General features: G+C 45.0%; 1 pseudogene; it reads right to left on the bottom strand.

Moving 5' to 3' along the window:
- Positions 1-11210: 11210 nt before the first annotated feature.
- Positions 11211-16155, bottom strand: LOC131478282 (uncharacterized; annotated as a pseudogene).
- Between the last annotated feature and the right edge of the window lie 231 nt (positions 16156-16386).

A 16386-nucleotide genomic window follows, 5' to 3' on the forward strand; every position in this document is an offset into this window, starting at 1 on the left:
CCCATGTTGTTAGCATAGCATATTCCTTCAGCAACTGGTGCAGCCCTGTAATCCTGCTGTTTAAGTGTATCGTGATATTGTAGCTGTTGACAGTGGTCCAAGGTCAGCATCCTATTTTCAAGCTCTAGTTAACAGTTTCGGTAGGAGTTATTTTATTTGAGAGTAGAGATGCATACTGCAATTTATCTTCTCTGCTTGTTATGTTAGTCTCCCATATATAATTTCTCTGTTTGAATGTGTGTATACTAATTTTGTATTTTGCGTGAAAGTTGCCTTATATCAGAGAGAACATATGCATTTTGGAGGGGTAGGGGAGTGAGTTGTGTCATTGAGCACATGGTCTCTAGCTGTGAGCCTTTTGTTGCAAAAGGTAGAATTTCATTCCTTTTCACGGTTGAGTAGTATTCCATAGAGTAACTTTAACACAGGATTTTTTTAAATCTTTTCCTCTTTTAATGGGCATGTTTTTGCTATTGTAATTTGTGTTACTACAGTACAAACAGGATTACAGGTCACATTCTCATATGCAGATTTCATTTCCTTGAATATATTCTCGGGAGTGGAATAGCTGAGTCGTAGGTAGATGATTTTCAGTTTTCTTAGCAATCTCCATACTGATGTCCATAGTGGTTGCACTAGCCTACACTCACACTAACAGTGAAGTAGGACGGGTTGTGTGAGCGGTGCGGGTATAGAGGGGAAAATGGGGGGACAAGAGAGGAGGGAGGAAGAAGGGTGAGAGAGGGAGATGGGGAAGGAGAGACAAGGGGAGACGGGGTGTGGAAAGGCAAGGACCCTGGGCAAAGAATGGGGTATTTGTACATATGTGTGTGTGGATGTAGGTGTTATATATATACGTATATAGTATAGAGGAATATATTTATGTAATTGTGAGTGTGAATCTAGGTGCTTATATATTAAAAATGTATGTATGTAATTGTGAGTGTGAATGTAGCCGTGTATGAGTTTATATCGGTGTATATTTTGTGTATTCATGTGGTGAGATAACGGAGAAGGAATGTGGGTGTGTGAGGGGTGCAGGAAAAGAGGGAGACTTAGGAACTCAGGGAGAGGAGGGAAGAGGAGTTGGGAGAGAGAGAGGTGGGGAAGAGAGAGTCAAGGGGAAATGGGGTCGGGAAAGGGAACTAGGGCAAGAAATTGGGGTGTGTATATGTGTTTAAGTATATATACGTGTGCTTATAAATGTGTGTGTGTAATTATGTATATGTGTATGTTTATGAGTGTAAGTGTATATGTCTTCACATAAGTATGTATGTATGTATGAATGAATATGTTTAGGTACTTGTATACGTGTGTACTTATGCCTGTATTTACATACGTATTTACATATATTTGGTTAAGAATTAAATAGATATTTACATAGGTATATGTGTTTATGTGTAGCTGTTTATGCAATCAACAAATGGTTACGTGTGTGCACACATGCATTCATGTGGGTATATTCATTATGTGTATGTATTGTGTGTTTATGATGTATGTACACATATATTTAGGCATTGTGTGTTTGCATGAGTATGAATGAATACAGGTGTGTATTTGTTTACTTAGTTATATATTTATGTATGACGTGTTTATGTATTGAAATACAACAGAGTAGGGCAGAGGGGGTATATAAGTTCTTCCACACACTGGTTCTCTCTCTGCAAGTGGCTGCCACAGACCACACTGGGCAACACCAAAGCCAGGGTGCCAAATCTCCATGTGGGTCTTCCCCGTGGGTGGCAGGGACCCAAGCATTTGGGCCATCTCATGCTTCTATGGCTCCCAAATGTGGGGGTGGCTGACAGGAACTGGGTGCTGGGATGTGGCAGCATTCAGCAGCATCTACTGTGCCACCACACCCATGGTTAAAGTTTGCCTGTGCCAGACACTGAAACTCAAAAATAAAGCCAGAAGCTTGGCCCCTAATGCACATTACAAAACCCTTCCTGCACGGCCCCTGGGCAGGCCATGAGGAGCCACCCTCAGTGTTGCTGGCCACCCTGGGAGAAACCCATTGCAGCCAGCGCCAGGCCTCTCAGCTGAGGATGTTGCCTGTGAGAGTTGGGTGAGCTCCTTGGGTTTCTGGGATTTTCCAGGGAAGTCTCCTCTACTGCTCATTCTGGAAATCTTGACTGCACACACTCTCATTTCTGACGGGGTATTCTTTTTGCAGACGGGCTGGATACAGAGCTGCTGGATATTCATGTATACTCTTGTGTTCCTGGGTAGGTGGAGGGCTGAGGTGGGGCCAATGGGTTGTGTGGTGACAAAAATCAGGAAGGTGTTATGTGTGTCAGGGGGAGGCAAGGGGAGGAGGGAGAAGGGAAAAGGGAGGAAGAGAAAGAGGTGGGCAAGAAGGAAGAAATGAGGGTGGGGAGAAACGGGGGTATAAGAGGAGAGAGAGTGTGGGAGGGGTGGGTGGAGAGGAAGGATGAGACAGAGAGAGGGCAGGACTTTCCTTGACAGTGTTTGCTCTCATTGAGCCTGAGGTGCCCTTGGAGCCTTTGGTGAGAAGAGGTGGTCAGCTCCTCTCTTCTAAGTGTACTGAGGTACACTCGGGGACAGGAACAGGCAGCCGTAACTCTGAATGAATACACATGTAATATGGTGACTTTTCAGGCTCAGCACACGTGGTGTAAGTGTTAAGATGCCACAAAAAGCAGAAACCTAGAGAAACCCAACATCCATCTTATGCCCTGTTCCAGTCACTGCTTCGGTAGTATGACATCTCATAGTAAGTCCTGTTTTTCTTTTTTGCTTGCTTGCGCTTTAAGATTTAATTGAAAGGAAAGCTTAGAGAAAGTGGAGTGTGGTAAAGAGTGTGCCTGCATTCACTGGTGGACACCATTCAAATGGCCACCATGGCTTAATGTGGGCTTTGCTGAATCCATGGGTCAGGGCCTTCATTTGGTACTGCTGTATGGGTACAGATCCCCAAGCATGTGAGCCATCTTCTGCTGACTGAAGATTGGATCAGAAGTAGAGCAGCCAGGAATCCAACTGGGTTCATATGTGGTTGAATACCTTGCCAGTATTAAAATGGATCAAACAGTGTAACGAGGAGGATGGTTTGGATGAGGTGGAATGAATGCATCTTGTTTCAGTGCACTTGATTCAAGCCTGGCTACTCCTCCCTGTCTGATTTTCAATGTTTATTTATTTCTCTTGGAAAGTCAGAGGCACAGACAGCAGGAGAAACAGAGATGATCTGTCGGCTTAGTCACTCCCCAAGTGACCATCATAGTTAGTGCTGAGCAGGGGCTTATTCTGGATCTCCCATGCGAGTGCAGGGCCCCATTGCTTTGTGTTGTCCTCGACTGCCTTTCAGGCCACAAGCAGGGAGCTGAATGGAAAGTTGATGGCAGTATTTTTCTTGCTTTTTACTTCTTATATGCTGATTCCTAGCAAGTGTTTTACATATGTGGAAATATTCTTTTGTTACAAATTGTGGATGAATTCTGATGGTGTATGAGGTATTGGTAAGGTAGAAGGATTGGAGTCTAACATGTCCTTCCTGTGCACTTCTTTCTTTTGTGATTTTCTAGGAATTGGTTTGACTCTCTTTTCTTCGTGTGGTGTTAACTAATATGCCTGTGTGATCACCTTGCCAAGTGGCAGCCACCATTGGCTGCTCACTGACACTGCAGCATTAACTTGTCCTGATTACTGCCAGTCGATGTGTACCTTCCCTTACTGTTCTGTTCCTTCCCATAAAGTGCTTCTCTATTTAAGATCAGTGGGAAGAAGCATGTGGTCCTCTAAATTGTATGTGTGTGAAAAGCTGCACATTCTCAGTTGTTATTTTCAAATTATTTCTTGTTCTCATCATTTAAAAAAAATTATTCTCTTCTCACCTGTAGAGTTTTCTGTGAGAGTTCTCCTGTGAGTTTACTTGGCATTCCTTTATATGTCAATTGATTTTTCTTACATGTACATTTAAGAATATTTCATTAAATACACACACACACACACATACACACACATCTTCTATTTCTTGATTTCCCGTCCAATGGTTCACACCCCAAGTGACTCCAGTGCCAGAGCTGTGGTGAGCTCAAATCGGGAGCTTGGAGCCTCTTCCGGGTCTCCCACATGGTGCCATTCCCAATGCTTTGGGTTGTGCTTTGCTGCTTTCCTAGGCCACATGCAGTTAGTTGGATGGGAAGTGGAGCTGCCAGGAGATGAACCAGCAGCCATACGGGATCCTTGTACATGCAAGGCAAAGATTTTAGCAGCTAGGGTAGGGTGCTGGGCCCCCAGTAAAAACTTTTGAAACTATGTTGCTGTCATTTTTATGGAAATCCTATGTTAAGGCAAATAAAATCATAAAGTCAAGTGTCATTGTGGGATTAGGAATGGGAAAATGTCATTGAAATTTTAAGAATTTTCTTTTGGAACATTTATTAGAAAGCTGTATAGAATATAAATATATATTATATCACTTTTCCCATATATAGGTGTAGACAAATTTGCTCTGATTGAAAGCTGTTTGCCTTCTACTGATGTTAGTGTTAACAGCAAGAAGTGTTCCAATGGAAGTCCTTACCTGGAGTCCTATGCAGCTCACTGTAGAAATAGAGAAATACTTTATACCACCCCATTCTTTCTCAGTAGCATATATTTTAGGGAAAGTATGATATATTTTCTATGATATTTTGTAATTTGAACAATAGTAACGATAGTTGTCGAAAAATAAGTTAGCACTTGGCAGTCATATCATTATTTATTATTATTATGTAATTTTCATTGGAAATTCAAATTTACAGAGAACAGAGAGAACGAAATCTCTTCTATCACCTGGCTCACACTCCAAGGAGCCCCAACAGCTAGAAGTCAGCCAGTCCATGGCAGGAGCAAAGAATTTCTTCTATGTCTCCCATATGGGTACAGAGTCCCAAAGTATTTTGCCATCCTTCTCTGCTTTCACAGGATGCAAGCCTGGTGCTGGAATAAAAATATAACAGTCAGTATTACAGTTCAAATTCCATCAAGATTCTTTCCTTGCAAACATATACCAGGGGGGAGGGTCATGGGGAGGGGTGGGGGATTCCCAGAGCCTATGAAACTGTCACATAATGCATAATAATTAATAAAAAAAAAGAAGAAAAAAAAACAGGATATGTATCAGCACCCATATGGGATCCTAACACATGCAAGTTGAGGACTTTTAGTCACTATGCTATGGCACCATGTTCAGCAACATTTGTAAATAAGTAGTAGTTGTTTTCATTAACCTAATGATATCTTGAGTTTCATCACTGCCCATTATTGTATTGTTGATACTGCTTCCAGGAAGCTTTCCTGGCACTTGTGAAGCACTACTCTTGCCCATGGAAGCTGATTTCCTTTGTTTCTCCTGGCATTGTGTCTGCTTCCTGCCTTGACATTACTTAGCACAGTACGAGTCACTAAGGAGACTGGGAACAAGCAAGAAAAACTCATCACTCCCTCTGCCCACCTTCTCTTGCAGGTGTAGCCCTGCAACCCGCTTCATGCTTCCAAGGCTGGAGAACACACACACACCTTCAGTAAGTTCTTTGTTTACTTCTCACCTTGTTTTACGTTGTATTTAAGAACATGGTTTTTAAACTAAAATGAAAAAACAACTATGAGAGAGAGAAGGCAAAATTGTGTTAACTATGATATTGGAGCTGTCAGAGCTGATTGAAACTTTCCCTTGAGGCTTTTATTTGCATAGCCAAGACATGATTATTATTACATGATTCGAATGGAAACTAAGAATTTGCCAACTTTGAAGCTGTGTTTATTGATCATCCTAATTATGTATTTTAAAGACTGACTTGCAGAAAGAGAGGGAGAGAGAGAGACAGACATGTCTGTTATCTGCTGATTGATTCTCCCAATGGTCACAGTGGTCAGGGCTGGACCATGTCACAGAAGAACCAGGAGGTCCATGTGAGTGTTCCAGATGAGTCTCCCACCCAAGTGCTTGAGTCATCTGCCACTGCCTCCAATTCAATTGGCTAAGAACTGGATTGGAAGTGACATAGATGGTAGCTTAGGCTGCTATGCCACAATGCCATGTGCTACTGAAGGGTGGCTTTGCTATTGCAAGGGCTTAGTTTTTTTGGCTTTTGTTATTTAGAAAGATTAATTAATTTGAAAGCCAGGTGTACTAAGAGAGAGAGAGAGAGAGAAAGAGAGAGATGAAGAGACATCTCTCATGTGCTGGTTTGCTTCTCAAATAACCAGAATGAGCAGAGATGAGCAAGTCTGAAGCCATGAGCCAGAAATATTGTCCAGGTCTGTAACTTGACTACAGGAATCCAAGTGCTTGAACCATCCTCCACTTCATTTCCAGGCCTGTTGTCAGGGAGTTGGGTCAGAAGTGGAGCATCCAGGATATGAACCAATGTCTTTATTTGTTAAACCATAGGGCTGGGTCCCTGTTGCATTCTCTTTGATTTTTATTTCAAATGCAGGGTTTCAGGAAAAGGAAAGAGAGAGAGAGCACTTCCATGTGTAACTTTATTCTCCACTTGGCAGCAATGGCAAGAGCTTAGCCAATCCAAAACCAGGAGACTTTTTTTGGATCTGCCACATGGGTGCAGGTGCCCAAGGCCTTGAGCCATCCTTAATGCATGAACTGTACCCAAAAGGGAAGCTCAGCCCATCAGGCCACAGTTCAATCCACAGATACTGACAACTTTCAAAGGAAGCAGGGACAGACCATGGAAACACTGACATGCTCCCTGCGTCTTCCACGGTATACTCTGTACTGGGCTGCAGTTTGTAAAATGGTTAACACCACAGGCAATCCTTGAGTGCCATTTGTTATACCAGTTTCATCATTTTCCGCTTAGACCAGCAATACCTAATTTCCATTTCTCTTTGTGAAATTTTTGAATAAAGGACATTGTAATGGATATGAAGTTGTATCTCACATTGTGGTTGCCATTTTCATTTTCCTAATGATGAATCATGCTGAGAAATATCTCTAACTCCTTGTCCATTTTGGAATCTGTTTTTATTGCATTTGAGTCTTGTGGGTTTTCCTGCCAACTGGCCCCAAAACCACTGAAGGGGTGAGGTATCAGTGTTCTCCAGCTGCAAGAACCAGTGGGGACAGTTTGAGGGCATTTCCATTTATTGTAAAGCGAGCACAACTTTTATGGACAAGGAAAGGAGAAGGCAGAAGGGCAATCTGTGGAAGTGGACCTCTGAACCAGTTCATCAGATGCCCCAGGATCCCAGAACTCATACAAGAGTGCTAGCAGGAAGCAGACTTGCTGTGTAGGACTGTGGCTGCCTTGCTGGCCAAGCATGGCTGGGAATCAGCAGCACCTCCCTGTGCCTCCTTTCTCATTAGTTGTTTGTAGCCGATCTTATCCCCTTCCACAGTTAATTGGTTTGATTGTTAGAATCTGTTCCTGAAAACCATGTTTACTCCTTTGCTGCTAAGGTGATTATTTTATTTTCCTGTTGGCTATCCTTAGAGGGGCTTTCCTTGGTTGCCTAGGTAACCTGTTATATTGAGTTCAATAAATGATGCATTGCTTCCCTTGTCTTGCATTCCCTGTGTCCCGATGTTTCTCAGTGTGGTTGTCACACCTCATGTCCTGGTCTCCTCCGAGGGATCATCCACACAGTCCCTGACAGGCCTCCCCCCCAACAATGACACTGTAATTGAGTAGAAGGCATGTCTATCCCTTTAGACCCTCCAATCATGTCATAGGTCACCTTCTGCACACATGGGTGGAAGCCTTGCCTCAGGTTATTGGCAGATAGGCTGTTAGTTACACCCACCAGTCAGTATTTAACTTGACAATCATACTTACATTGTAGTGTAAAAGTATTACTTAATTTGCAACTGATGCATAAATGAAATTGAGATTGTCTTGTAAGTCTACCAACCTGTGACATTTAGTATGTTTTTCAATGTCACAGTTCTGTTTAATGTTGGGAAGGCAATTCCTGAAAGCAGCCCACTCTGAATGTGGTATAATGTGTGAATTGGAGTGAAATCTTGATAATTGCAAATCTGCTCATAACTACATTCTTAAGTTACAATTTGATAAACTTATTTTGAATTGATTTTGATTGGCAAGTCAGATTTACACAGAGAAGGAGAGATGGAAAAAGAGATCTTCCATCTACTGGTTCACTCCTCAAGTGTGCACAATGGCCAGATCAGGCAAAGTTAACCTTAAGTTACACTAGGAGCCTGGAATGTATTCCAGGTTTTCCAGGCAGCTGCTGGGTTCCAAGGCACGAAGACCCACTCTACTGCTTTCGCAGGAAGCTGGGAGGAAAGTGAGCTGCCAGGATACAAACCAGTGCCCATAAGTAATCCTGGTGCATGTAAGGGAAAGACTTTAGCTATTGCCGTACTGCGTCAGGCCCTAAATTTATTTATTTATTTATTTATTTATTTATTTATTTAGATTTTTATTTTCATTTTTTTAATGGTACAGTTACATAGAAACTGTGACTCCCAAGCCCGACAGTATTTTCCCAGGATATTATGATAATATACTGTTAGCTTCGGGAGACACAACAAACAGATGACTCTCACTGAGAGAATGGAAAGGGCTTATTCAGACGCGTGCGGGCTCAAGGCTGCCAAGAACCAAGAGTCCCGAAGAACATTTTAGGCAGTTTTTTATACTGTGTTTTTAACAGGGAGGGCGAGGCAGGGGAGCTGGAGATAGGGAAGTGAGAGCAGTTCTCAACGCGACGTTGTCTAGCTCAGCTAGACTTCTGCCACTGCGGTTTGCACAGGATACAACACGGCGAGACCTTTTCCTGGAACATTCAGCTCCTTGCAAAACCATATATTTTTAACACACACACTTCAGCAAAACATTTCAGCAAATTCCATTATTATATTCCATCAGCAAATTTCATTATTACATTCAGTTTAACAATCTTTATTTCTACATTCCTCCCTTCTTATGGATCAGACCTTTAATCTTAGAGATCTATTGCTTGAGTTTCATTAAGCGCAGCATATTGTTGCCTAACTAGCATCAGCTTGACTGTTCCTACTTGCTCTCTTATGAAGCTATTTAGGCGATTTAAAATGCAAGGTCCAATAGTAAGAATTAACCCCAATATGATTAAGGGTCCAGCTAAAGTAGAAACTAGGGTAGTTAACCATGGAGACTTAGTAAAGAAACTTTGAAACCATCCTTGCTGCTCTACCATGCCTTTTTCCCGCACTTTCAGCCTTTCCCTGAGCTTGGCCATTGAATTTCTGACTACTCCAGTATGATCAGCATAAAAGCAGCATTCTTCTTTTAGCGCAGAACATAGGCCTCCTTCTTTAAGAAACACTATGTCTAATCCTCTGCGATTCTGCAACACTACTTCAGATAGAGATGTAAGAGACTTTTCTAGTGCATCTATAGAGGACTCTATGTCCCTGATGTCCTGATTAACTGCTGATTGTAACAGAGCAACATGTTTGGACTTTCAATTAATGCGGCTGCTCCTGTCCCCACTCCGGCCACTACTCCAACCCCTAACAACCTCGCCAGTGTAGCCAAAACTAATTCCCTTCTATGCTGGTAGTGACCTGTCACTGATTCTTCAAACTCTTTACTTGGATGATATGTAATCCAAGGATATACTCAAACCATAATACAGAAATCAGTGGAATTGTTGAACACTTCAATTGATACACAGGGAGTGAGTCCCGTATTACAGGCCCAATGGAAACCAGACTCTGGTACAAGATAGTATTTGTTTGGCTTGGATGTGACAATCCGGGTACATTGAACATCGAACATCGTCCGGACCCCACTGTCCTAGACAGGTACCTTGTCCTGAGATTTCTGGCAGGGTCAGCCTATGTTGCCTTTCCCATCTGCATAAGGAAACGTTGGCTGTCTCTATATATGTGCCATTTACTGCCATGCCTTCATAATACGGGGGCGCCGCATTCAAACATAACCAGCAGGAATCAGTAAAGCCGAGCTGTGTCCTGTTCAGAGCATCATAGCCACCCAGGATTAAATCAACTAAGCGTTGCCCAGCGGAGATTGGGGTGGGTAAATAAACAGGAGAATCAGAAATTGTACGAGTCGGGGTGCCAGTGCCCATGGGTCTTCAGTGAATGGGGGATATGGGGGGGGCCTTGGTCTTCTATTACCGGGTTTGGCCCTATTGGCGTGGGGCTTAGAGACGAGAGTTTAAGACAGATCTTAAAAGTCAGGCCAATATCACTTCCCGACTTATAAAATCTCAGGCCCCAGGTTCTCCCCTTAAGTCACTCAGCCTGTTTTCCTAATTTTTTCCTCCGGGGGTAAAGGTGATGTTAAGGGGATTGCAAGAGAAATATGTACAATCTCCTCCTTCCCACCATCTTATTCTTGCTCCTGAGTTAAAGATACAAGCACCCGGGCCTGAGCCTGTCGGGGTGTGCTTACTCCTGGTGACTTGGATCCAGTCCCTTTTATTAGGTTTCCAGTGGACTGTTCCCGATGTCTCACACCCCCATTCAGCACAATAATAAGCATCCACCTCCCCACAAGGATGTGCCTGGGTTCTATTTCTCCCATCTTTTGGACAAACATAAAAGGGGAGTTTTTACAACTCCATTTGAAAGCGAGGGTGGAGGCCCGGCGGCGTGGCCTAGCGGCTAAAGTCCTCACCTTGAAAGCCCCGGGATCCCATATAGGTGCCAGTTCTAATCCCGGCAGCTCCATTTCCCATCCACCTCCCTGCTTGTGGCCTGGGAAGGCAGTTGAGGATGGCCCAATGCATTGGGAGTCTGCACCCGCGTGGGAGACCCGGAAGAGGTTCCAGGTTCCCGGCTTCAGATTGGCGCACATCGGCCCGATGCGACTCACTTGGGGAGTGAATCATCAGACAGGAAGATCTTCCTCTCTGTCTCTCCTCCTCTGTGTATATCTGGCTGTAATAAAATGAATAAATCTTAAAAAAAAAGAAGAAAAAAGAAAGCGAGGGTGGGAGCATCCTATAAAGCTGTCTATACGTGGGCAAGGGCACAAATCATATTTAATTTTAGGGGAACATTTGGGTCTTTCCTTTGTGGGATCTACCATGGGGATGTCCCAATTTTTGAGACCAGCTGCCAGGTCGCACACATCTGGGATCAAGTCAGGCCACCAAGTTCCTGCGGGGGGGGGGTGTTGGTCGGAGGAAATCTGCCACACAACATCCCCTATTCCTGACAGGATTTGCCAAGTCTGGTGTCTAGGCTCATGGGGTTACTTATCTGTTCACCCACGATGAACCTGAAGTTTAAGAGGGTTATCAGTCCGTTCCACAATCCATTCGTCATCAGGAGCAGGAGCAGGTGCGGGCTTGAGATGAGAAGCATGAACCCAAGCGGTGATTCCATCCACTTTTACAGCAGTTGGGGTGGTCAGCAACACTTGATAGGGTCCTTTTCACCTCGGTTCTAGGGTGCGATGATTATGCCTCCGCACATAGACAAAGTCCCCTACTTGGTACTTATGAGGCACAGCATCTCCTTCAGGGCGATAGAGATCCGAGAGCTGTTTCCATAGATCACGCTGGACTTTATCAAGGACCTGCAGTCTATCAAGTAAGAAAGTTTGCGAAAGTCCAACATTAGTATCTAAAGGAGTCAGATCCTGACTGGCAGGGGTGAGCCAAACAATATTTCAAAAGGGGTCAGGCCCATTCTAGAGGAGGGAGTATTCCGGACACGGAAAAGAGCATAAGGTACGAGCATGATCCAGTCCCTATGGCCGGTTTCTACTGACAATTTAGTTAAGGTCTCCTTAATTGTCCTATTTGTCCGTTCTACCTGTCCTGAGCTCTGGGGTCTGTATGCACAATGTAATTTCCAATCAATCCCCAAGATTCTGGTTACCCCCTGACTCACCTGGGCCACGAATGCCAGTCCATTGTCCGACCCAATTACCTTAGGGAGTCCAAAGCATGGGAAAATTTCTTCCATCAGTTTCTTTACCACCACTGAGGCCGTTTCATTTTTGGTTGGGTATGCTTCTACCCATCCAGAAAAGGTATCTATAAATACTAGTTAATACTTTAATCCATATTTTGCAGGCAAAATTTCTGTAAAGTCAACTTCCCAGTGCTGACCTGGTCGGGTTCCTCTAAGACGGATAACTTTTTCTGCTCTGGCTGGATAGCTATTGACTATTTGGCAGGCTCTGCAATTTCTGGCAACGTTTTCAGCTATCTCCTTTTTCTGCCATGGGGCTAATTCCTCATCCTATATTATTTGCTGGAGTTTTCCAGCGCCCAGATGTGTTAACTGATGCACCAGCTTGAGATATTCATGCAATTTCTGATTAGATGGGCCATCTCCCGGATCTATGTCTATTTTTAAGATCTGATTCTCGGGCTTATGTTCTATTGCAGCCACTCTTCGTGCCTCCTCATCTGCCCTTTTATTTCCCCTGGCCACAGGGCTATTCTCTTTTTGGTGTCCTGTGCAATGCACGATGGCCAGTTCCTGGGGACCATGGTGGCAGTCAGCAGGGCAACAATTTTGTGCTTCTTCTTAATTTCTTTTTCCGCTGAAGTCAATAGCCCTCGCTCCCAATAGATGGCCCCATGTATGTGTGGAGTAGCGAAAGCATATCTACTGTCTAGGTAAATAGTAGCTCTTTTCCCTTTAGCCAGCTCGAGGGCCTTTATGAGGGCAATTAGTTTGGCCTTTTGTGCTGAGGTGCCCTCAGGAAGCCGGGCAGCCCAAACCACCTTTTCCTTGTCCACTACCACTGTCCCTGCCCACCTTTTACCTTGGTCTAGGTAGCTGCTTCCATCAGTGAACCAGATCACATCAGAGTTGGGCAGAGGAATATCTCTTAAGTCTGGTCTTACTCCTGTTTCTTCTGCCAGGATTTCGACACAGGAATGCATGACCTCCCCCTCTTCTGGGAGGAGTGTAGCCGGGTTCACGACTGAAGGCGGCCCGAACAAAATCCTGTCTTTATCTAGAAGCAAGCTCTGGTAGTGAGTGATCCAGGCGTTGGAGACCCAGCGGTCAGGTGGTTGATGAATAATGCTCTCTATAGCATGAGGAGCAATTATTGTCAGCTGTTGTCCTAAGGTCAACTTGTCAGCATCCTTAACTAGGAGAGCTGAAGCCCCTATGGCTCTCAGACACTTCGGCCATCCTTTAGCTACCGGATCTAGTCTGTTTGACAAACAGGCCACAGGCCTTTTCCATGGTCCCAGAGTTTGAGTCAACACCCCTTTGGCTATGCCCCCTTGTTCATCCATGTACAGGGTAAACGGCTTGCTGACATCTGGGAGGGCTAATGCAGGAGCCTTTCAGAGAGATGGCTTTATTTCATCAAAGGCCTGTTGGCATTCATCAGTCCACGTAAAGGCACAATCTTCTCTGAGTAAAGGATACAAGGGAGCTGCTAGGGCTGCAAACCCAGGAAACCAGAGTCGGCAAAAACCTGCGGTCCCCAAAAATTCTCTTAACTGTCTTCTGCTAGTTGGAGCTGGTATCTGGAGGACCGTTCTTTTCCAGGCTTCTGTTAAATGTCTTTTGCCCTCTTTTAGGCCAGAAGGTCACTTCAGACTGGCAGATTTGTGTCTTTTTGACTGATGCCTGATATCCCAAGTGAGCTAGCTCTGCCAGCAATTCTCTGGTAGCCTGCAGGCAGAGCTCTGGGCTTTCTGAGGCAAGCAGGAGATGATTAACATATTGCAACAGAGTTACCTCAGGATGCTTTGAACGAAAGTCACTCAGGTCCTGGTGTAGGGCCTCATCGAAGATGGTAGGAGAATTCTTGAATCCCTGAGGTAGACGGGTCCAAGTTAGCTGTCCAGCTTGTCCTGACTCCGGGTCCGTCCATTCGAAGGTGAAGATAGTCTGACTGGACTCATGGAGTCTTAGGCAAAATAAAGCATCTTTAAGATCTAAAACAGTATACCATTTTCTGTCCGGACTCAGGGTGCTAAGGGGATTATAAGGATTTGGGACAGTGGGGTGAATATCCACAACTTGCTGATTGACCTCCCTGAGGTCTTGGAAAGGCCTAAAGTCCTTGGTCCCCGGCTTTTTGACTGGTAAGAGGAGTGTTCCATTCAGACTGACACGGCCTCAACACTCCTAGGTCCAGAAACCGCTGAATGTGGGGTCGGATTCCTTCTCTAGCCTCTCGGCTCATGTAATACTGTTTTATTCTGACTGGGGCAGCCGTGGCCTTCAAGTCCACCATGATTGGGGGTCTAAACCTTGCCAATCCTAACCCCGCAGCTTCTGCCCACACTGTGAAAAATGTCCTGAGCCAGTGGTCCATTTGCTCCAATGGTTCTGGAGGCAATTCATACAGTCTATATTCTTAATCAGATTTTATGGTCAATATTGCCAGAGCAGGTTGGCTAACCAGGGGGCTAGTAAATTCGATCTCTGGGCCCTGTGGGTTAAAAGTGACCCTGGCTCCTAATTTAGTTCGGAGGTCCCGGCCTAACAGGGGGGCAGGGCACTCCGGGGTCACTAGGAAAGAATGTTGGACTTTTCCCTTTCCCAGGTCCATCGTCCACTTGGTGGTCTAGGCACGATGGCGGCTACCATTCGCCCCTTGTACTAGAGATTGCTTACTAGACAGAGGTCCCAAGGGGGTTTGCAGCACTGAAACAGTGGCCCCAGTGTCCACCTCATAATCAGTCGGGGTTCCCTCCACTTCAAAGGTTACCCTGAGTTCGGGGAGGGATTCCGAACCCTGACGTCTCTAATCCTCTAAGGCTAAGAGGTCCACAGGTTTCTTATTTCTTTTCTTGGGGCAGTCCTTGATCCAATGTCCTTCCTCTTTGCAGTATGCACATTGGTTGGGGTTCAGCTTCAGGCGTGGAGGGCGTGGACCCAGGTGCCTGTCTGCCCTAGGTTTATCTCCAGTCTCAACTACGGTAGCCAGAATTTTTGTAAGTTCCCAGTTCCTTCTTCTGTTTCGCTTTTATAATAAACTTTTTCTGCCTCTTTTATTAAATCTCTGAGGGACATATCCTGTAACCCATCCAATCTTTGTAACTTTTTTTCTTATATCTGGTGCTGACTGTCCTATGAAGGTTAAAACCACTGCCCCTCTCTGTTCCTCTGACTCAGGATTAAATGGAGTAAATCTCCTATAGGCTTTCATTAATCGTTCTAAAAATACTGACGGAGACTCCTCTAACCCTTGTAAAATCTCTTTTACCTTAGCCAAATTAGTGGGGCGGCGTGCTGCCGCTCAGAGACCTGTCATCAGAATCCGGCAATAGTCCTGTAGATGTCTCCTACCTTCAGGAGTATTGGGATCCCAATCAGGTCGTCTTAAGGGAAAAACTTTATCAATAACATTAGGTAGCTGGGTCAGTCTGCCATCTGGCCCCTGGCCCAGCTTCCGGGATTCTAAGAGAATCCGATCCCTCTCCTGGGTTGTGAAGAGGGTTCCAAGTAGTTGCTGGCAATCATCCCAGGTAGGCTGGTGAGAAAACATAAGAGACTCCAAGAGCCCAGTCAGTTTTGCTGGATCCTCAGAAAAAAAGGGGGATTGTTATTTTTCCAATTATACAGATCTGAAGAAGAAAAAGGCCAATATTGCAGCATTGGCATCTCTCCATGTCTACCGTCGTCAGTCGTTGGTCCCGAGCGGCCGCAGGGGAAGGATTGCGGTCAGTTCCTCCGGGGTCTGGGCTCTGCGGCTCCGGGTCCCCTGTGCAGGTCCCTGCTGAGTGCTGGAAACTTCAGCGGAGGACAAGGGAGGGACCTGTTGTGGAAATGAAGGGGGAGCCTCCGGGGAGGAGTCCAGAAGAAATAGGTCAGTTTGGGATTTAGGCAGGACTAAATAAGATGGGGGTACTGAGACGGGAGTAGAAACTTTGGCTGGTAGGATGGGAAGAGAAGGTACAGGTGGTTGAACCGGAGGAAGGAAGGATCTCACCCAATCAGGTGGATTTTCAGCTAGATCTTCCCAAACCAGAATATATGCTTGTTGATCTGGATGTCCCTGCTTTCCCGGACAAAAAAACCACTCCTCTCACAGCCTGTATAGTCTCAAGATGAAATGTCCCACCAGCAGACCAGCCCACGTTAAACCCTGGCCATTCGGTTGTGCAAAAAGTTCTCCACTTACTTTTCTTTAATAAAAGAGAAAGATTGAGAGCCCTAATAGAGACATCTGACCAATGCCCTAGAGTCAGAGACAATGGAGTTGATGTTTCCTGACCCATGACCACAAACAGACAAACAAAAAGGGACAGACACGCAAAGACAACAAACAGCCGGCAGAACCCAAAATGGTAAAAAGTGAAAAAACAAATTTAGCGGTCCGGACCATTGAGCTCAAGCACCTGAAATCAGAGTGGCAACTGGGGAATCAGAGACAGACTCTGAGGTCAAAACCTCACACAGATTGGAGCCCGAGCATCCTCGGGCACCCAGACAACCCAGAGCGTCGTCCA

The sequence above is a fragment of the Ochotona princeps genome, chromosome 2, assembly GCF_030435755.1.
Source record: "Ochotona princeps isolate mOchPri1 chromosome 2, mOchPri1.hap1, whole genome shotgun sequence".
Taxonomy (NCBI): domain Eukaryota; kingdom Metazoa; phylum Chordata; class Mammalia; order Lagomorpha; family Ochotonidae; genus Ochotona; species Ochotona princeps.